Source organism: Spea bombifrons, chromosome 12, assembly GCF_027358695.1.
Source record: "Spea bombifrons isolate aSpeBom1 chromosome 12, aSpeBom1.2.pri, whole genome shotgun sequence".
Lineage (NCBI taxonomy): Eukaryota > Metazoa > Chordata > Amphibia > Anura > Pelobatidae > Spea > Spea bombifrons.
This window is the reverse complement of record NC_071098.1, coordinates 30,096,997-30,113,372: the sequence shown is the minus strand read 5'-3', so window position 1 is coordinate 30,113,372 and position 16,376 is coordinate 30,096,997. Positions and strand designations below refer to the sequence as shown.

Below are 16,376 nucleotides of genomic sequence, written 5' to 3'. Positions count from 1 at the left end.
TGAAAAGAGAGAGATATTTCTACAGAGAAGAGGACAACGTGATTCAGAACTCTGTTTATAACCAGCATCAATGCCAAGAGTTTTCCTTGACATTTTTGACGATTTTGTGAGGGAGCCGTGTCAGACAGAAGAAGCTTGTTAACCAAGGTCTTTACACCGACACAGATCATTAACCATGAGATTTAGGCAGAAGTTTTATTCTACCCTATGAAAAAAAGAGAAGATGGAATGACAGCCAAAGCAGAGTTCTACACATCCTATTAAAAGCTATGTGTCATATAAACCCCAAAGGGAGACGTACCCTTAGAAGGCAACTCGAGATGATCCCTCAAGGGGTTAATAATGGAACATAAGAAAGAAGATCCGCAAGAGAGACTCGTTCCACGTATTAAAACACCGAGATGTATTAGACCTGAGGGTCTTCTCAAGTAGAATATCACTAATTGGAGGATCCTTGCGCTCTCTCACTGGAGGGACAAAGCTGCCAAGACTAGAGAATTGAGGAAGCCGGTACAGCGTTCCCCGTCTGTAAATGAATTCCAGCATGATCTGGCCAGGGATTATGGGAATTGCCTCTCAGCAATGGGTGGAGAGCTACAAGACGGTTATCAGGGACTGGTGCAAAGTTCAGTCGTCTCGGAAATCTATGATTTTAGTGTTTTGGGCAAATATTCTGGGGGCTAGAATTATGTTATCTAGATAGACTCAAACCATGTGGTACAGACACCATTACCCTGTATAAAAAGGCATTATGGAATCTTGTAAAGTACTTCTATCTATCTATAAACCCACCGGAAATAAACAAATCCTCCAAAGTAATTTGAACATCGAGTAATCTGACCAAACACGCGTATTCTAGAAGAAAAATCCCAAGTCTCCGACGGTACCCGAGACAGACCTTGAATAAGGTATTAGGTTTGTCATCCGAGTCTTTGTTGGGTACCAATTGGAACAGCCAATTAAGCAACGCTTACTAAGCTATCTCATTGTGTGCCCAGGTCTCGCTGTTGACCCTCCGATGAAAAATAATTCTTTTGGATCTAGACAAAAAAACAAGTTAAAATCCTCAACAAAAGCAGAAAGGAAACTGCTTACCCCATCAATGTTCTCTATTGTTCCATAAAATATACCCTCCTCGTCACCTTCAGAGCGTTAAACTCTTTCTTGAAGGATCACAAACCCTTATTTTTTTCCAGAGATCAGCCATTTTTGGTGACAGTGCTTGCCTTATTCCAGCAGCCTTGGGTGGAGGCATCATGAATGGTTTGAAGCTATGGACTATGAAGCTTTTTCTACATAATTACCGCGCAGTCCCTGAAAGTCATGACAAATCTCTCTATAGAGTTTTCCATAAAGGTCAACAGATCCTTAGTTATTCCTGCATCGGAAAATACCTTATTTCAAGTAACGAATTCCACATCTTTCAAGCCCTTACCGATGATTGAATTATTTGCTGTTGGCCATTCCTGCTTTCTTCTGATCTCAAAAGGGCTACAAAAAGCTGAAAAAGAAGTTTGTGTCGACCTAGAACCTATTTGAACGAAGCATTTGTATGATGGACGGATGTTGCTGAGGCAGGGGTACGTAAGGCGTTGCTGAAGAACCATTACCATGCGCCCGTTTACACTGGAGCATATGTTTAAACCAGCTAAACATGGATTATAGGCATTGTAGTCCAACCTCAACTGGGGATCTAGGAGTAGCTAGTTTGTATTTGTAGAAGGTCTATCTCTGGGGTCTCCTGCCATTGACTATCTCAGTGAAGACGGGTGGTCCTTGTCATCGGTCTACGCGTCTTCATATCACAAGTATCTCCTAAGGACCCGTAAGGGAGTAGAACACCAGCGTCTTTTGGAAATATGGGAAATAAGTCATTTTTCCCTCTAGTATTTTTTTTCTCTATCCTTTCTGCCTCTCTTTCTGTCCCCGAACAGCCTCTACCCCCCCCTCTATTAGTTTCCCATCCAATTTATTTCCTTGAATTATTTCTTCTCTTTTACTCCGTGGTCGCCCTCCTGCTACAGCCGCATTAATGCGCAGACCTCGGAAATCTCCGGGTCGTTCTGCGTTTCGACATAATCTGATGACGGTATCGGCCGCTAAATGCTTTTAAAGTGCTGCATGTGGCGGGATAGAAATTAGGGTTCGGTAGGAGTTTAACTATCAGTGACCAATTGCTCTTGGAGTGAAAGACGGGAACCGGTACTAATGGCCCCCATTTAACCATTCGATATAACTCCTCATGTAGCCCCCCCGTTTAATCCCCCTATTGAACTAAACAGGCTTCTTCTCTTCCTATTACTAACGTAGCCTCCTCTGGAACGTCTGCTGCGGCTTTATTCACAAACATATATTGCAAATAACCTGCAGCCACTGGAGGTCCTTAGGGTCAGGCCTTTTAGAAAGCCCCTTGGTAAGCCCACCACACCAAATTAACCCTTTACCATATCTCCTATTACCCCAATGTTACCCGTTCCAATGATCTCCATTATACATATTCTTTATCGCCGTTATTTTCCGTGTTCTGTGTGAAATTAGGTATGTTAAACAATTCAGCCCCTTCTCCGTGTCACCCACCGGGCGATGCTTCTGTGTAGTCCGAATTATACTATAGATAAAAATCTACACCACCCGGGGCGGAATAATGTCAGATTGTGCATGTTCTCAGCTCTGCTGTCTGGAAGAGGTTACCCAACGCCGTAGGGCAGCCCCGCGGCCCTCTAGCACACGGCAGACATCATTGACCCCTCGCCGTATGTAACACGCAGGGAAGTGCAAATAAGGCAATTACGGCCCGGTGTAAAGATAAAAACCGGGGAGGACTGAGAGCCCCCCCACCCGTTCCTTTATCAAAGGTCTCCACTGGCATCATAATTCAGCAGACCTTCCTGGGTGTTTACAAGCCGGATTTGAAAGCCTAAAAGCCCGGCCCTGTGGATTTACTGGAAACATCGCACGCCGAGCGCGCCATTGATTTTCAACAGCAGACCGCAACATATTTTATCGTAAAGCACTTTATAAACAATCCTAAAGAGCGTTACCGCGTGGGGCAACTTCAAGAGCGCCGGCGTTTCTCTGAATTACGCCGTCGTGATAATGCCTCGGATTGTTGGGTAAAAGAAACGAGGCTTAATCTTGCTGCAGCGTGGTTTGTTGCCGGTAACGGGACTGAATAAAACCTGCCTTTTAGGATGAGGTTTGGTCAAGCTGGGGGAAGCAATTTACTTTTGCACTTTATTGAGATCTTCCTGAGCAAGAGGTTGAACAGGAAGTGAAGTGTGCGCTGGTAATTTGGCTCCCCCGTCAGATTTTTCTTATTATCCATTCCGGTTGATTTGATGAATCACAAAGTGAAGAGGGGATAAAGGAAAGAATTAAATGATCCACATAAATTAATTATTCACATGTGGCCTTGAGATCGGATCTTAAGGTCGTTCAGTTGTATTCCATGAAATTAGACTGCAGCTTTAATGAAGAAAATGAGACATAAAGGTTTTAAGGAGATAGTGTTCCTGACCTTTTGAGAGGCGGGTGGCATTCCAGATGGAAATGACAATAGTAGCCGGCGCATGGGCGGATAGAGCGCTAAGGTGACCAGCTCGGCAATAGGGGGAGCGAGGGAGTGACAGGTGGGGGACACGGAGCTGCCACTTAAAAAGGTCACTGAAAAATGTCACAAGATTTATCGCTCCTCTGCAGCCTGCAAGCTCGGGGAAGATAGGGAGGCTGGAGGGAGAGGAGGGAAAATACGCAACAGGAGGGGAGGGCAAGAGCTGGGGAGGGAACTAGAAGGGGGAGAGGAGAGATGGAAGAGAGAGGGAAGAGAAAAAGAAAGGCTCAGACTAAAAATGCTCAGAGGAATAGGAGCGATATGGGGGTGAAATAGTAACACTATACGGCCATATATCATTTATACCCCCGCTAGATCAAAGTGAGGAGCGTATGGAGCACGGATACGGAATATCATCCGGCACACACCGCGGTCACGCAAAGCAGAATAATGCAGCGGCGCACAATGACACGCAGAAAACACGGACACGGGAAAACCGAAATCCATAGAAACACGCGTCGGGCTCCTCAGGGACACGTCGCACCTGGCCTGCATCCAAACACTTTCAAGAAATAGGAAAATCAGACCAAATCTAAGTGAAGAGCCGAGTGATTGTAACTTTACCCACAGTAAATTATATGCCGGAGAGCACTCAGCATGCCAAGCACAGCTGGCACGATACAGAATGAGAGAGAGAGAGAGAGAGGGGGGGGGAGAGAGAAGGCGAGAAAAGAGAGAGAGAGAAAAGGCGAGAAAAGAGAGAGAGAGAGAAAAGGCGAGAAAAGAGAGAGAGAGAGAGAGAGAGAGAGAGAGAGAGAAGTTGGAACGATGAAGAGCAAAAGGAGAAATGCAGTAAGGAGAAGTAAATAAGGGAGGAAAGGGAGGTTATTATCAGGAAAGGATGCGTTGATGGGAATAAGGAGAGATGTGGGTCAAAGGAATTACAGAGAGGGTGGTAGATAAGTGCAACAGCCTCCCAGCAGAAGTGGTAGGGGGTAATACAATGAGGGGACGGCATCGTGCTGCTGCATGGACAGGTAACGGAAGGGGCAGCCACCGATACGCAGAAGACGAATGCCTTTCAGCACCGCAGCCCTGGACAGCTCCTCTCATTACTGCCTCCGGCTCCATTAAATCGCTCACAAGCTTCCCTTAAATAATCGTTTAACTCTTCGCATTGATCCGTAAAGCCACAAACCATAAGTCATCCCACAACGCTATTTAACCCCTTATTCCCTAACCTGGCTAAACTCTCCTCTTGCTCCATATAACCCATCTCTTTAAACCCCCTGCTCACCAATATAAAAATGTTCCTCGCCTTCCCGGGTCCCCCTGCCTAGAACTACGATACCATAAAGGGTTAAAAATGTGACTGCATTGTCATCGCCCGTGGTATCTCACGCGTTGGGTATGAGAATTCATATTCAAACTCCATCAGAGTCCCGAGCTTATCTGCGGAGTGAAGGAGTAATGGCCGCCCCGTGACAGCTAATGATGGATTGGGCTCGGGTGGAGAGGGAATCCCCAGACCTCCCATACATAATGAAAACACAATGTAATTATCAATACGTGTCCGGGGAGCAGAGGAGGGAGCGCTGCCAACGAAACTGCCCTCGTCATTTACAATATATAATAAAAAAAAAAACGCTCCCCGAGGACTGCAGCTTTAACGGAACGGCCCCCCCAGCAGGGCAAAAAGAAATCTCGTCTCCAGAAAACACCCGACTCTTTCCATAATTCACGGGGGGTCAGCTGATGACCCATAAGAGAGAAAAATATTTGGGTAAAGCTATAGACTGAGATCCAACAAACACCCACGGAATTATAGACCGCCATTGGATGGCCAGCGGCAGAAAAATACTTATTTACATTTTTATTTTGTTATACTTTTTATTTTTTTGTTATATTTTTTTTTTATTTTTTTGTTATATTTTTTATTTTATTGTTATATATTTTGTAAAGACGGACCTTTTGTTGTAGCAACCAACTGAATGTTCATGCGGATTGTAACTTCTATCGGTTACCACGGAACCCTTTCAACAACTTTACACTAGAACAACTTTTTTCCCCCCAGAATAAGTCCAATTGTCATAAGATTCCTCAAAAGAGATTTGATACATTTTAAAACCCAAATACTAAAGCCTCCAACAGTCTTTTAATGGGGTAAATATGGGACCCCCCTCCCCCCATCTAATGGGGTTTTGCCCCCAAGATGGCACAGCCAGCGGCACAATGTGCTTCCGACCAATAGCTTGAAGTCACGAGACAAAGAAATATAGAAAAAAGCCCGCTCCTTGTTATCAAACAATGAGATTGGATTCACGATTTCTCCGCCAACCGCAGAACTACATCGTAGATTGAAATTTTTTTTCTAAAGCTTTGTGTTATTCGCCGACAAAAGAGAGTTATCATCGCGGGGCACCCAAAATCCCGAGCTGCTGAATGCCGCTCAAGAAAGCCACGCAGAACGAACGGCTTGGCTGTTATCTGCATAACAAAATGATTTGTGAATCTGTAACCCACGGATGAGCGGAGCTCTAAAGGGCCACAGATTAACCCTCTACAAACCAGATGGCGGAACGGAGAAAGAAACACAGCAGAGAACATCCAGGGGCAGCTCTTTGGTGGTTAAAAACCTAGAATCTCCAGGCAGATCGGCCCCATTCGGCCCATCTAGTCACCCGTTTCTCCTTAATCATTGGTCCCACCACAAGCCATATGCATGTTTCAATCCCCTTACTTGATTGGTTTCTATTACTGCTGAGAGGCTGTTCCACTTATCTACTACCATCTCTGTAAAGTAAAACTTCCGTAACATTATATCCAAGCCTCCGGCCCTCCGGTTTTAGAATATTTCCTCTTGTTCTAACATTTCTTCTTTGAAATAAAAGCGGAGCCTCAGATTTCCTTTCTGCATTGATTTGAAGCCACCTACACTCGGCTCTTAAGAAGACGGAATATCCCAGGCTCTACAGAAAGAAACTTCAAATCCCCCTGCAGGTAAAAACCACTTGACCCACATAATAAGCGCTCATTGCTACCTGCTATATCACGCACTATTGCATTACGAGCTCTTACAACAGCTATCAGGCCAGACGGGGTTTTGGCACCACCGCTGAAGGACATCGTGCATCGATCTTATTCCCCACTAATAAAAACTCTTACTTGAGTTATGTAGGAAGGTGCGATCCAACTTTTAAGGCCAGACCTGAAAAGACTTGCATTCATCTAAAGATTTATAGGGATCGTAGTGTTGGATTTCACTTATTGGGGAGGCAGACCCTTGTATCCACTGCCCTCTACCCATGGCCAATTCATCCTAAATAGACTTTGACTCTCGACACAACTGCCATTGTTCAGCGTCGGGAAGCCATGGATTTCCCACTTGCTCATGACCAACCATGCTTGATGAGAAGATCATGTGTGTCTCCAGTTGGGTTGCAGCGAAGACCGTGGAAGACCGTGGTTGTCCTTCAGATGGACGCCATGCCGGGTGGTCCATAGAAGAACCCAGGCTGTCAACCCCCATTTGATAGACCTCAAGTCATATCAATGTAACCCAGAATAACACTGGCCACCAACGACCGGAAGACATTAAGAACGTTTAGTTGTTGCCCAACTTCATAAGTTGGATTTCCGTGGGGGGGGTGCAGAGCGGTCTCCAGTCCGTCCGAGCCTGTGCGGTATGTAACGTCAGCACAAACTTTCGGTTATTAAGAGGAATTGATGCCTCGCAGATTTTCTGTGTACTCATAGATCAATTACACGAAAACCATGGCAATTTACGAGTTTGGCAGGAGACGATAGCCATGCCAAGGTGACAAATTCCGCAGGTTATGTGTAGCCAAGTGAGGAGGAGGGGGGAGCATGTGTATCCAGAGATGATATAGAGCTGGTACAAGCTGTGCTGACAGCGACTGATTCACTGCACACTGCCCTATGACCAATACTCTCTGCTGGAGGTCTCTGCAGAACATCGCGCCTCCTTTGCAGACTAACACAGAGGAACAAGGTAGACTGAGAAAATAAGAAGGAGAATTAGGGGGAAATTAAGTTAATTATGGAAACCATGAGATGAATACATGAAGATGTAAGGGAAGATAATAGTCAAGATAATTACGGTACTTAGATGATCTTGCTGGAGAAGCTCACCGAGCTCCGTGATATCAAGGAGTCAGAATATTCAACTTTCCTGCCAACTTCTTTTTTAAGTGAATAGAACCCTCAGTTTATAGTTGAAATTCTCTGCAGAGAAGCTTTAGGTTGTATGGGTAGTCTATTGTTCTGTACGGTTCTGTCATACGGCAGAACGAAGAACCAGCATCTTCACCAGCCCTGTAGAGCAGAAGACCATGACCAACTTTGGTTCCACTCAAGAGGCTATAAAACTTGGACTTCGACTCCACCAACGATGAGAGTCCAAGTATCTCTTCCCTCGCTTTAGCTTATCTGTTGACCATGTTTAAAAAGCATAGACCAGGAAGAAAGAATATTTAAAATAACTGAAAAAAACTACTAAATCAAATCATCCAACAGCCACCAGAGACTTGGTAGACCATCAAGAGTTGTGTGGCTACTGATGGTTCCTACATTTTGTACAAATGCTCTGCGCATGCTTAGCAGCCACAAGCAAGTTTCTAAAATGGTTACAAGCTCTACTTTTATAATGATATTCATCAAAGCCACCTTCTGTATGAACCAGACTGATGCGCAGATAACACCGTGATAAATATTTATTGGCACGTGGGACGCACATGTCGGGTGCTCAGCCAAGTGTAGGCTCTGCTCTCCACGTGGCTTCTCATCCGTGACCTCTTTGATAAGTCACACTCAAGCTCAAGGTCGTTTGAGGTCATGGGACGTAATGGGGCGATGGACCAATTTCTTTCGGCTACAGTCTCATGTCTCCTTGGAGGAAAATCAGTCTCGGTAAAACACATACACTGGTTCTGCCCATCGGCGAAGAAAGAAAACAGAATCCAGGGACCATTATCTCTCCGCAGGTTTCGCGGCTTAAACTTCAGGTTCTCCCCAGCAGATTCGAGCTGCGTTCGGAAATTCAATTTATATGTATATGATGGCAGATAAGATCCTCCGGTCCAACCACGGAACTATTTATCTAAAAGGTAATAATGATCTCTCTCCATCCATGGAAGTCATCTTTGAAGACCATGAACATCTACCTCTTCTCCTGGCCATCTTAGTTATCTTCCACCCAACAACTAAAACTGACACTTAAGGTTTTATTTATTTTTTTAAATGTTATTCTACTTTGTATTTTCCATTTTTTTTTGAATAATTCCATCTTGTATTTGATTAAACCCCTCAATATATTTGAAAGTATAAGTCAGAGCCCTGTCCTCTGTATGGCGGACGTAGCAGCACCCGCTCTTATACATACGAGGTTTATTTAAATCTTATTATGTAAAGTCATGTCCCGTATATCAACAAATCTCTTCCTATTTTCCCTTTTCTGCTTTAAATTCAAGCCGTCTCCTGCTTATATTCTCTTTTATGCTCATCGGTTAACCCTGCGCGCTCCAAAATGCCAAAAGCTGCATTGCACCACTAAACGCCGCGTATGTCCCCTGTGCTCGAAAGGGTTAACCCCATTTTCTATTCATATCAATGTCCCCATCTTTCTCTTTCATCCTCCGGATTTCTTTCTTTCTCTCTCTCTCTTTTTTTCATTCTTCTTCTTCTTCTTTCTGCAAACCAATTACTCCTCCACACGTAACTATTTTCTGAGCTGTCAGCGCTTCCTATTACCAGAGAATTTAGTGAGTCCTTGAATATATCCCAGCGCCCATCGCTGTGAAAATATGAGGGTCACGCGCCCACCCTCGGTCTACGCTCTATTCCCAGAATGCTTCGCTGCTTCCACTGCCCACTTAGCACATCATACGGATCCAGCCAAGCAATAATACAGTAGAGTGCAAGCTCTTTGGGCAGCCTGGGATCGCATTAAATACATACGCTATATATTACTGGATCCTTAAATACCAAGCAAAACATAAAAAGAATATAAAAGAATATAATAAAACATCAGCCCCTTCTGTCTTCTTACCCCCCATCACCTGCAAACCTTTACGCTTCGCTCAAAAAAATACCGAACAAGGATATTTCCGCCTCTATGACATTAAGAAAGATAATTGGGTTGGTTAATGGAACACTGAAATAATTATACTTATAAAAATGCTGCAATAAGTATTACTTGGGGTGGAGGGGGCAGAGTTATCCGTGTGCCCGTATTGCCCATAGCATGTAGGGTTCCGGAGCAGGTAGGTTAAAATATTATTTGTTACATTTTGGGGGATTTTCAGCAATTTTTCATGAAATCTACTTAATCTACAGAAGACTTTTCATCAAATTATTACAGTTTTAGTTATATTTGTAAAAATAAAATAAGTTTTATTTATATAATATATATATATGGTAATGTATAAAATATATCATTCTAAATGTTCTGTGTCCCGGTGCAATCAAACAGCATTAAAATATCCACCAATAAACATAAACCAATAAAATATATATTTTTTATTTATTGATGCAAGACCCGTGAGTGCTTATTGGCTGATGTTATATATAAAATATTATTTATATGATGTTTTTATTATAGACTGTGTATATATATATATATATATATATATATATATATATATATATATATATATATATATATATTTAATAATATTGTTCACAAGGTAAGCTCATTTTGAAGCACTTTTTGGGGCATTTAGTTGAATGGGGCTACCAGCCCAGCAAAAGCCCCCACCAGCCCATGCCGTACCCACAGCCAATTTTCTAATATAAAAATGTATGAGGGGCATCACCCCGCATCTCACAGGATCGCTTTCCTTGCTTGCTTACCAATGCCCCATATGAACTAAGGTGTGATGCACGCAAAAAGGAGGTCACGAGAACCTCAAGCTGTGCTGGGGATGAAGACATCGATGTCCTTCACCTGAAGCTCCTTCTAGGTTTTTGTTATTCTCCTGGTGCGAACCTACAGAAAATCAGCATTAGCCACATCTAACCCTCTCAATCTTCATGCCATCACCTCTTTAGTAACACCGAAGCCCTACCATGACTCCATGTCATTGTTATTCCCGATTACCATCTGTTGTTTCGACATTAGAGCTCTCAGTCACACCTGCCATTTGTGTATAACCCTTCCAGCAGACAGTTTCTTCAGGTCACTAGTCTGTAAGAAGATCTCTCCTGCCTCGTGTCCCTGTACTCAGACAGTCACGGGGCTGTCAGCTCATCTTTTTTGCATCTGTTCTTTCAGACAGGCATCAAAGTCTGAGCTTTGACCCCAGAGTCCTGGATTACCGGGATCACAGCGTGGGACATTTGAGGTCTCCTGAACTTGTGTAAGAAGCGAAGACCTTGTAAAAGGAATGTTTACGTGATACGCATCGCCTCAAAAGTAACGCGGCACAGAATGCTTGGTCTCAGCCTCCTGTCCAAGGAAATACAGCTCATGGCGCTGTGGACTACAGCTCTTACAACTCTTAGCCACCCCAGTGGTGGTTCTCCTGATCTTGCCAACGCCTATTTATCTCAACCTACAGTTGTAGCCAACTTATAACATCCAAGAGAATGTATTCCTGCTTTAGAAATAATAATTAATGTTTATCGGCGTGCAAACATTTTGGCATCCAGAGAATCCACAACCAAATCAAATTCCACCTGGAGGTTACAGACCTCGGCTAATTTTTGGGATGTTCTAAGATTTCAGTTTAATTCTTCAAAAACAAATCATCTAAAAATGAAATGATTGCTTGAGTGGACTATCAAAAATCCATTCATTATCTATAATTCATCAAAAGTCAAATCTAAAGTCATCGGTAGCCAGGATGGACCACGTAGGAGATAAGCCGAGTAGGCCCAACAAGGAACGTTGAAGGCATCTCAAGATATGAGTAGATATCTTCCATTACTAGAAGAACCTGTCATTCCTGGAAATAGAGTAACCTTTTTAACTTGGAAAGTTCTATCCAAGAACCAGTTTTAGTAAAAAAATCTAAATAAATATATTTTATTTTATTCTTTTTACATTCAACCAGAAAATCCCAAATTGAAACTTTATGTTTTTTTTGGCTATAAATGAAGACGACGGTCTATTCTTCTGCAATAAATTATCTGAAGGGCCCGTATTATTCCAAAAAGTTGTTACAAGGCACGGGTTAAGAGCACCAGTGAGAGAAGACAATAGAGGAGCGAGGTCTAGCAGGAAGATGAGAAAGAAGGGCTATAAAAATTCCACGTGTTCGCCCCAATAAAAGATATCTCGGGCAGCCAAAAATCTATTATCCTCATAAATATTCTCAACATTCCTTTGCATTTACGAACTGAATATTTTCTACCGCCTGATTACGATCTGCTGGCGTCGGGGGCTTAACTCGCTTCCTGCCGGAGTCTCCGTACGTCTTAAAAGAATCACAGAATTCCAAAATGGGATTAGACTTGGCTCGAGGGACTCTGTTAACTGAACTTGGCGCGAATTATCACCCCAAAAGAACATCATCAAGAATATAGTTACTTGAGTGGTTCCAGCAGGACGAAAACACTGATGATGATGATGATAGCCAAGGCCATATTGGTTTTAGCGGGTTGACCCAGTACTGGTGGGTTGTTGTAATGGGTGAAGACGTCTTAAAATGCAGAAGAATGGGTAACCATAGGTGATAAATAGTTGAGAAAAGCCTGGAGTGACAATAAGTAACACTAAGGTATAGGAAATTCAAGATACTTTCTTAATCTCCCATTTATAAATTATCTTCTCTGCAAACAACTCACCGCCAAAAAGTTTGCGCTGACACCCCCTTCAAATACTCATGACTTGTCTTCTTTGCCCTTACTTTGCCACCCCACCCTCTTTTACCTCCACCTCATGCAGAGCTTCACCGCTTTCCGATGCCCCGTCTACCAAATACATCTGTACTGAGGTATGGAGATGGGTCTGAGAATTGATTCTAGTACATAGAACATAAACAGTATTATTACACAGTGATTTACATATAATAATACTGTGCCGAAATCAAGCGAGAAAGGAATTCTACTTATATACGCGCGCTAATTGTAGAGCGGAATATAAAACCTCTTTATGGAACTGCCGCAATAATCTCTATTGTGCTGCAGGGCAAGATTTACTAAGGCGTGATGTCTAACATAGGTTTACTCCAAAGACCTTACAACATTTAACACGTAGGACCTACTAAATTATACAGCAATATGTACGAGATCTTTACTACTGACCAAGGTCCTGGCAAGTTGTGAAGGTGGAAAAATGTAAGTGAGGTTGAGTTAGTGGATTATGGCACGGCTACTGTAATGGAGGTGAACTTACTTGGTGTATTGAACATGTATTACCATGATTTAATGTTGGGTTATTGGACTGAGCATAGTCTGGAGACTGTGGTTGACGAACCGGACCGAGCATAGTCTGGAGAAAGCGGTTGACTAACTGGACCGAGCATAGTTTGGTGAAGAGACTGTCGTTGAATTGAAGGAGTACTTTTGTAGAAGAGGTTGAGTTAATTGATTGAACAGAGTTTTGGTAGAAGACATTGCATTATTGGATTAAAGGGTGTGTTGGTGGAAGACATTGAGTTATTGGATTGGAGGGTATGTTGGTGGATGACATTGGATTGAAGGGTGTTTTGGTGGAAGACGCTGAGTTATTGGATTGGAGGGTGTGTTGGTGGAAGACATTGTGTAATTGGATCGAAGGGTATGTTGAGGGGATGACATTGAATCGGATTGAAGGGTGTTTTGGTGGAAGAGGTTGAGTTAATGGATTCAATGGAGTTTTGGTAGAAGACATTGCATTGTTGGATTAAAGGGTGTGTTGGTGGAAGATGCAGAGTTATTGGAGTGAAGGGTATCTTGGTGGAAGACATTGTTATTGGATTAAAGGGTGTGTTGGTGGAAGAGGCTGAGTTATTGGATTAAAGGGTATGTTTGGAAGGCGTTGATTTATTGGATTGAGGATACACTGCATTATTGATCAATTACACGTTTCAGTAAGTATCTTTGAGCTATTGGATTGAGGACATTTTAAGGCGACGTTGAGTAATTGAATTAACGGTAGATGAGGTTACGGAACATACGCTGGAGCGAGCGAGGTTTATGGTGCGGACCAAGAATAGGTTGCAATGAGTGAAGTTGCATTACCATATAAACAAGCCATAGTGATTAAAGTTCAATTAATGGATACAAGATATATTATGATAAAGCAGTCCAAAAAATGCGATTGTAATTTAGTATCACTCCCGAGATGGTACCCAACTTTCCTGTTCAAAGAGGAGCCAAGAGGTTAAAGTCTTCATGTCACATGATCCTGCTCATTTGCATGTGTAACGAGAGGTAGGACTACAAGGGTTCCGGGCCCTGATTACATACATATTTAAAGGGTTCCCAAAATTAACCTCCAGCCTGAAGATCCGCGCGCATTTCTGAAAGAGATTAACATAATGGTGCTATTAAGAAGCCTGGCTCTGCCCCGAAGCCCCTCTGCTATTCCAGCACGAGCACTGGCTGCCCTCAACATCTCCAGCCTGCCGTGGAAAGAGGAGGAGGTGGAGACAACACTCAACCGATCATTGATTAAAACCTCACCTTAAGCAATGCCACGAAGAATATAAAATCCAACCCCCCCCCCCGAAACAAGAAGGACGCTGGGGGGGCTTTAATTGTACATCTGATATAATGAATTATTACTACAGACCATCAGACACCAGGACACGCATGCAGAAACGGTGCAGAAATCTAAATTCAGAGTACGCGTTCGCTTATCTGCATGGAGTCACAAGTGTTGATCGTAAATGTATTTCCACATTGCTTTTCACACAGAAGATATTATAGAGCTGAAAAATGTTGAATGTACGCCCTCCAAAACACCACTGCAAAAAAGAGACATTTATTGTAGGATAAGATCAGTGACTCGCTTCTCGCAGGAAATCACATTATATCGGAGCTACAGTAAAATAAAACATCGACGCCGACATAAATTTATACATGTCTGCTCTGTCCATACGGCTTCCTATAGAGTATGTCAAACGTGAGCAATCTTTGTCTATCCTACCATTCATCAACTACGATTCCCAGAATCCTTTTAATACAAGATGGCGTCTTGGTGACGCTTCTTTGCTAACTTTACTTCCTGACGCTGCAAAGTCTGTTCTGCCTCCAGACATCCAGTTCCCATTGCCCAGGAAAGAACAACGGGTAAGTTCAGACATTTATAATGGGATCTCAGCTTGGGAAGCCGGCCGTTGGGATAGAGGTCCTGCTGACCCAAGAGACCTCAGAGATATCTGCCCATCTAAGGAACCATACTTTGTTTGTTGACTGGCTAAAGCCAACTGTCGGCTACAATTCCCATGTTCATCCACCACCGATGACCCACATCGCACATGATCCTTTTGTCAGACAACACCGACTATAAACCAAAATTCAAGTCTAGTTAAAGGGTTAATGCGAGGGACAATATGCAACGCAGCTTCTATGCTACCACTCAAATATTTATTAATATTCAAGCTGCTCTTGGGTTGACGCGAGCGCTCACCAGTGAATTTTATGAGATGCAGTTGGGTACGTTCTATTTGGAAGTCAGGTTAACCTTGGAATGGAGAAGTTCAACGCTCCTCTATCTCCGCGTGCGGAAAATCGGTGGATTCCATTTATTGGGTTATTTGTTAAAGTTCCAAGTCATCTCTTCTTAAGTTCCACCTTGAACTTACCACTCAACTTCACCTTTCTAGCTACAAGGAGCCTAACAAATCAGCTACATTTTAATTAGACCCAACCCGGCCATGCTGCAATTAAATTAATTTGAGTTGTCGTTGAGCGTACAGTCCATTGGACTTTAGTAAACGTACAAGACAGACGTTTGTTATTGCAAACTCAACATGGCTACACTCGACCATAAATGAACCGCGGCAAATGAAAAACCGCAACTGCCACCGGGAGGTAGAAAAAAGGGGTTCTGGTAATCAATGAATTAGACCCCTAATCTCTATTTCCAACGATACACTCTCACAAGCAAGATTCTATTGTTCTTTCCTTCCGGAATGTTTGGCCGCTTATTTGTATGTTAAGTATTTGTGCTGTGGAACGACTGCCCCGATATCACAATGCGTGCGAGAACCAGGCTCATCGCCCCGTTGTGATATCCTTAAAAAAAAGCCCACAGATTTCGCGACTAAGTTTTTGAAGAGCCAGGGCCCCCTTTTGGGTTATTGTGAGAAAAACAATGAACCAGCTATCCCTCCGGACCAAGAAAATCGTTAGAATCGAATACGTTTCTCAAAGACCGGCTGGTCCCTGCGCTCTCTCATACATTCACTCCTTCAGACAAGTGAGAGGACCAAGACATATAAATAGGAGTGAGTGTTATCTCACCCTGCAGGAGAGGACAGGGTGTGAGATACAGGGAGAGGAGAGAAGAGAGGAGGGAGGACTTGAAGAAAAATAGATATATAGACAGGGTGGAATGACTGGAGGGAAAGCGTTGGGAGAAGCTAGAGATGGATAATTACAGAGAGCGAGACAATATTAAAGAAGAACAAGAGGAGGAGCGTCTAAGGCCAAACGGAACAATGTGAAGAGCGTACAAGCCGAGAGAGACAGGGATTCAGGAGAAGGGAGATTGGGGGACGCAAGGTTAGAGGTGCTCTGCATTTGTCCTGAATGAATCGGATTGACACTTCCCTCTCGGTACTGGGGTCACCTCCAACCCGACCTCCCATCATAGGGTCACACCAGCAGAATTCCCTGTTCTGCATGTTTCCATGGCTACAGTAGACATTAATTTGCG

General features: G+C 43.3%; 1 protein-coding gene across 1 annotated transcript in view; it reads right to left on the bottom strand.

Moving 5' to 3' along the window:
• CADM4 (cell adhesion molecule 4) overlaps positions 1-16,376 on the bottom strand; it is a 92,211-nt gene that overhangs the window by 16,616 nt on the left and 59,219 nt on the right. The window lies entirely within an intron of this gene.